The sequence below is a fragment of the Chlorocebus sabaeus genome, chromosome 12, assembly GCF_047675955.1.
Source record: "Chlorocebus sabaeus isolate Y175 chromosome 12, mChlSab1.0.hap1, whole genome shotgun sequence".
Taxonomy (NCBI): Eukaryota; Metazoa; Chordata; class Mammalia; order Primates; family Cercopithecidae; genus Chlorocebus; species Chlorocebus sabaeus.
Window position 1 is genome coordinate 80,971,318 of NC_132915.1, and position 6,764 is coordinate 80,978,081.

Below are 6,764 nucleotides of genomic sequence, written 5' to 3' on the forward strand. Positions count from 1 at the left end.
TAAACTCTGAGAAACATAGCACATGTAATGGCCATAATGAACAAAATTTCCTTCAACCAACAGTTGGAAATCCCACCCATGGCCAGGTATTAGTCAAAGTCTTTTGCTTTTAGAGAAAAAGGCTGGTTTTGAAAACATTTTCCTTTATTTTCATAATACAACAAACACAGCTTGCCCTGCCTCATGCAAGCTTATTGCATGTTTGTTTTAGCACTGGACTAAAGTTAAGGGTCTGCCCCGTCATTATATCACTTTTTTAAAACAGTAACACAAAAATAAAATAAATTATAACCTAAATCCATGAATGCAGTAAAATAGTTCTCTTTCATTTCTGGAAAAAAAATAATTAGAATTTTACATGGACTTCAGTGTTAAAGTTTCTATAGCACTGATTAGATGACAGGGACATGCAAGTATTAAGACAATTTTCTTTGGCCCAGTCCCACAAGTTAATAATACAACAACAACACTGCTTTGAAATCATACTAACCTGCTAAAAAATGCCAAGGAGTTTAAATAAAATCATCACCACCGCCACACCACCCCTCCACTTCCCCCACCAAAAGTGTGTCCTAAAATGAAGTGTACTAACCTTGGGCTTCTCCAACTTAATTAACTTAATTTATTAAACATGCCAAACTCAAGTTCCCTTGCAGAAGATAAAACAAACTTCTGGGAAGATCATTCATTCAAATTGAATTCACAAGGTAATTGAAAGAAATTCGGCCAGCTTCTTTTTCTTTTTCTTTTTTTTTTTTTTTTTTAGTTTTTTGAGATGGAGTCTCACTCTGTCTGCCCAGGCTGGAGTGCAATGGCACAATTTTGGCTCACTGCAACCTCCACCTCCCGGGTTCAAGCAATTCTCCTGCCTCAGCCTCCTGAGTAGCTGGGATTACAGATGCCCAGCACCATACCCGGCTAATTTTTTGTATTTTTAGTAGACACAGGGTTTCACCATGTTGGCCAGGCTGGTCTCAAACTATTGATCTCAGGTGAGGTCCACCCGCCTCAGCCTCCAAAGTGCTGGGATTACAGGCGTTAGTCACTGTGCCCAGCCTCTTCTTTTTCCTGTCTGTCTCCTGGGTACCCTAGCATCTCCAGATTCAAGAGCAATTCAGAGACATCCAAGTCAGTTCCACCTCTGACATGCAACTGAAAACCGACGTATATTCTCCTGTGACACAGAGGTACTGGGGAGCACATGTGAACCTACAGAGCTCCTGAATACCTCTCCCAAATGGATCCCACAGAGTGAAGATAATAAGTTAAATGCTTTAGCTCTAGGGATTTAAAATACATAGAAAGCAAGTCACTTCTACTGGAAGTTAAACTTAAAGAATTCTCATCGTTACGTCATCTCTCACTGCAGTACCCAGGGTGCTACTTGGTTTCCCCCTCTCTCTCCTTCCCTCTACCACCTTGCCCTATCATTTACAGAGGCATTAATGCCAGTTTCAAACTAATAATAATTCTTTTTCTTCTGTGCTGCAAATACCCAACCACTGTGGTTAAATACCATGTATAACATAAACAGGGTCAAGAATGCCAGTTGCCAGAAGAGTCATGTTTAAATTAGCATTAACCAGCAAGCCCTTCCCTAAACAAAAAAGAGAGAGGGGGAAAAAATGTTTTCTTGGACAGCTCTGTGCTTGCAGAATGACTTCAATCCCACATGTTCAAAAGGCTCCACAAGGTCCAGCTGTAACACAATAGCATCATTAATTTTTACTAAATTAAATTTCTCAAAAGTACAAAGCTCTATCAATTTGCGGGGAGTGGGGAGGAAGAAACCACTTATTAGTTTATTCTACAACCTTTATATAATGTGAGTAAACTGGCAATAGTGTCTTAAAACCTAGCAGCCATAAGTTACACAGATTGTAGTGGAATAAAAGCCCAGTCCTCCGTCCATCATTGCACCCCTCACTCTGCCCCAATATGTGTTATTCAGTGTCTTTCTGCATCTTGAGGTTATGTAATACTTCCTCCTCACCTCCCTATCCCCATGTAGCACAACTCCCCCACAATTTGTCCCTTTGTAACTTTCCAGCCTTCATCACCCCACACTCTCACTTCGTCTTCATTACCCCACCATTCGTCTTTTAAAAGATATGTTATTCTTCAAGCCACATTTATAAAGTCGTCCCCTGAATCAAAATGTAATTCTCCATTCCCTGGCATGCCAAAGTTCTTGGACTCTACAGCTACCACCCAGTTACACAACACTGCACATACTATTCAATATAAACTGTGAGGCTCGCTGCGTCTTTCACCCCTGCGTTGCAGTTCTTTCTGGAGCTTCCTTTTCACCATCCTTGCATCTACCACATGGAAGGAATTCAGTAACTGTTTGCTGAAATAAAATCACCTCCTTTTCTCTCAACTTTCTAAGACATCCATAATAGTTTTCCCTAAGTTTTTTTTTCAAGAGACAGTCTCTCTCTGTCACCCAGGCTGTAGTGCAATGGCACAATCACAGCTCACTGCAGCCTTGAATGCTGGGCTGAAGCCATCCTCCCTCCTCCGCCTCCCAAGTAGCTGAGACTACACGCACATGCCACCATACCCAGCTAATGTATTTATTTTTTTGTAGAGACAGAGTCTCACTATGTTGCCCAGGCTGGTCTCAAACTCCTGGCTTCAAGTGATCCTCCTGCCTCAGCCTCCCAAACTGTTGGGATTACAGGCATGAGCCACCACACCTGGACAAGGATATTTAAATAAGAGGGTAACATGACATGTAAAAATAAGAAACCAAACAGTAGTATGATGCTGACTTAAGGCCAGAGAAGACTATTGGACTTTAAACCAAGAGCTTATGTTTAAGTTTTTATTACATCACAGTTCAGCTTTTAAAATAAATAACGTTCCTCAAGGGTGTAGAAATATTGATACCAAAACATAAAAGAAAAGGAAGACAGGCCACACATCGAGCACAGACATTAAAATCTTGACCTCAAACTAAATTCTAAAAGTTCTGTTATCTGCTGAATACTTGGAGCTTCCCAGTGAAAATGATACAGTGTATTCTGCCCAGATTGCAACTTTCCATACTAAGCATTTGAAATTATTCTTGGCCCTAAATATCACTTACTTCAGACTGAATGTCACTGTGTATCAAAAACACTGAGCAAGTGAAATTTTTATTCTTTGAATGTTCCAGTAGGTCACTAATGGAATAGATTCAGTAAAACCTTGCAGAGTCTACGGTATAATTTGAAACAACAACAAAAAAAAATCAAATCACTTTCTGGAAAGTATTAGCTTTGAACAAAAATAGAAGTTTCGAAAGGGCTGCCACTTACATTCTTACCTCTGTTATTTCTTTCCCATCACTCACAGGGAGAGTGCTGTGTGCCCACAGACCTGAGCAGGAGCTGTTCCCCTGAGAGACAATGATGCAAATGGGTCAAGTGATGCCTAGTAGAAGTCAGACCGCAAGAATCACCTTGACCTCACCTTAGTGCATTAGCTAAGCAAACTCACAAGCTTTAAATAATAAAGGTAACAAGAGACTGATCTGAGGGGGGAAGTATTATTTATTCCCTTGAGGAAAAGGGAAAAAAAAACACACACACACACACACACAGAGGAAATGAGCTCCCAGCTCAAGGATTTTTCTCCTCCAGGCATCCTCTGTTGCTGGTTTTCTTCCATCTTCCTGGCTCTCTGGACCTCTCACTTTCCCCTCTACCTTTTCCTACTGCTCTAACATAAAATAACCTCCCACCAGTTTCTAGCTATTTGGGAAGCTGGAAGGAACAGCAAGGATCACCAACCCCTTCCATTTTCCGGATGGGGAGACGGAGACCAGGAGCTGAGCTGACCCGACCGGCTGAGGTCGCGCCGCTAGGGGACGTGGTGTGCCTTGCGGGCTCGGATGATGACAACCCAGCCTTCCCTCCTCGCTCCTCGCCCGTGCCTTCCTGCCTCAAGCTACCTCCTCCTCTTGCCACTTGGTGTTTTTATCCTCAAATTAGACAAGTATCAAGAAAAAAATGCAACCTTAATATACTTACAATGCTGATTATTATTCATAATTTTGCATTGGGGCAATTATACTCGCTCCTACTGGGATATGGAAATCAAGAGCAGAAACAACTAGGTGACATTCTACCTCCCTGTGTATTTTAATGCTATTTAGTTTGGTTCAATAACCATACCTTTAACATTCACTCTTTTTCCTTGGACTCATTCTTCTATCTGGCAAGGGAATAACTTCTTTAAAAACTTCGCATTTTCCAAGTGCACAGTCTCCCCTTAACCAGAACTGCAGACTCTGAATCACAGACCTCTGGCTTACCAGTTATGCTTAGCTGAGCAAACACACTTATGCAAATACGTGAAAAACAAACTGTTAGAGCCTGAAGGAATAGAGGATTTCGCTGTGATCATTATTTACGTTTTCAATATTGATGTTTACCAATATCTATCTAACCCCATAGGAAACGACGCGTCCATAGTGAAACAAGTCAGCACCCACATTTATGAAAAAATCCACGGATTTCAACAAAAATGAAGAGGGGGGAGCAGAAGCAGAGAGCCACAACCTCAGGCCCCAGACAGCAGGCAGCAGCAAGTCCTGAATGCCTTCACTCGTAACATTTCAAAGGCCAAATGGCAGCAAAGAAAAACAAGAATAAACTTTAAATCCATTCACCACAAAGCAGTCCTACGCAAGCCAAAGGAGCCGTCGATTTCAAAACCATCAACTCAAAGCCAGGTCCCTCCTTTGCCTTACAGCCTCCAGTTACTTGCTAAGCACGTTTGTTAGGCGGCTGGACAGAAACTTAGTTAAAAGTCCTCAGCCCCGTGTGAGGGGACAACCGAGTCGTCAGTGGGAAACGAGAGGTGTGGGAGCCCCAGTGGCGCAGGGACCCCTCGGAGGTGCACGTCCAGCAGGACGAGGTTTTGAGAGAATTTCGAGGGCCCCTCGTAAGCCCTCCCGCGCACCCACCCGGACCCAGGTAACCGGAGGCCACCTACGTGTCACTTGGGCGGGCCCCGGGGCGCACTGACCTGGAGCGAGACAGGAGGGCCGGCGGCCCGGGCTGCTGCGGCAACTTCCCTCCCGAGGATCGGTCCGCCGCTGGGTGCGGGAGGTCCGGGAAGCCTCGCCTCCTGCAGGCCGGCTAGCAAGAACGCACGGCCACCCACCCGCGCCGCGGCCCAGCGCGCGCACTCACACTCTCTCTGGCACCCGCACGCGCGCCCCCAACCACAAAGCCCGTCCACGGCGGGACAGTGTGAGCCCAGCGCGCCGTGTGGCGAACGAGCCGTCGCCGCGGCCTCTGGCTTCGCGCCCAGGGGGCGCCGTCCCCACACGCCGCGCCTGCCCCTTTACCTGCGCTTGCCGCCGCCGCGCGTCCCGCTCCCGCCGCCCCCGGGTTGGCTTCAGGCCGCGCGCCCAGTCCCGGCGGCCCCCGCCCCGCCGCCAGCCGAGCCCGTCCCTCCGCCCGCCCCTCGGCCGTCGCACAGAGCGAGGCCGCCCCCTGCGCCCACCCCGCCGGGATCCCGTGCTCGGCCGGGCGGCGGGGAGGGCTCCGCGGCTCCGGGCCCTGGCCGCCCCAGATCCCGCCCGCGCTCAGCAGCGGAGCTGCAGACGGAGTCGCCACTCGGGGAGCGTCAGCCGCCGGTCGGCCCCTACGGCCCGGCTTTGGCGCGCTGGCAGGAGGAGGGGGCGCAGAGGGAGGGCCGGAGGAGCAGCGCCGACGCCAGCGTCCTCTCTTCCTCCGCCTTCCTTCTTTTCTGCTTGCTCCACGTAGCACAAGTCAGCAACTCCCGGGACCCCAGAGTCCGCCCTCCCCGCTCCCAAGCTGGACCCTTTACCTGGCGTGGCGCCCCCAGCGCCCCTGACTTCTGCACCCCTTCCTCCATTCATTGGCTCGACAGCCCTCGCTGGCTGCAGGGCCGGGGCTAGGGGGTGGCCTTAGCTTCCCATTCATTATCTCAGCAGCCTCCCCCGCCCCGCCCCCGAGCCGACAGACCCGCAGCGGGAGACCCGTGGCCGCCAGCTCGGGTCCCACCCCCGCCCCTCCTGAGCTCACCCCAGCGCGGGACAGCTGGCAGAACTCCGGTGGACGCCCCGGCACGGCACGGGGCATTTTCACGTTGTCGCTCTCCTCTTGCCACTCGAAAAGCTCTGGAAAACATCGCGGGGCCCACAAACCCCCGAAATGTGGCCTCTCTTTCGTGGTTCATTTTCTAAACTTTCCAGAAGGCGCAAAGTTTCTCCCAGCGCCGCCCTACACTGGAGGCTGAAAAGAACGCAGAGGCGGCTTTGCTGCTAGGAAGGTGCATACGTTTCTAGTTCTGATTTTTCACTTCACTGGATCTGTAAACCAAAGCAAGTGTGTCTGCTCCCCTAGTTCTCCATATCCATGATTATACATTTCTCTTCCGCTTTCCCAGAGTAGCTTTGCAAGTGTAAACTATCAATTTTAGTGAGAGTAATTAAGGGCGGGGACTGCACACCTGGAGGTGTAGGTGGGCGCGGCGCGGGACTAAGGCCCAGGGATCATTCTCAGGAGAGTGGCAGCCACAGGGATTCGCCCAGGTCTTATAACAACACCCACTAGATGGGGTCTCCCTAGCCACGCCACCTCACCACACCCATCTCCCACTTCTGGCTTCCCAGGATTTCCGGAGTAATCAGAATTACCAACCTCTCGCTGCACAGCTAAGGCCACCGCATATCAAAAATAGCAGCGTGCGAGTAAAAGTTTCATAAGCCCTCGCCTTGAAATGGCACAGAGGACACAGCA

At 48.8% G+C, this 6,764-nt stretch overlaps 1 protein-coding gene across 14 annotated transcripts in view; it reads right to left on the reverse strand.

The window, feature by feature from the left end:
• The window catches only part of LPAR1 (lysophosphatidic acid receptor 1), a 168,027-nt gene extending 161,800 nt beyond the window's left edge, over positions 1–6,227 (reverse strand). For 2 of the 14 annotated variants that reach the window (XM_007968445.3, XM_037983499.2), the window contains exon 1: positions 6,048–6,227. The gene's annotated coding sequence lies outside the window, so the exon portion shown is untranslated. The other 12 variants (XM_037983502.2, XM_037983490.2, XM_007968444.3 and 9 more) reach the window with 11 other exon arrangements.
• Between the last annotated feature and the right edge of the window lie 537 nt (positions 6,228–6,764).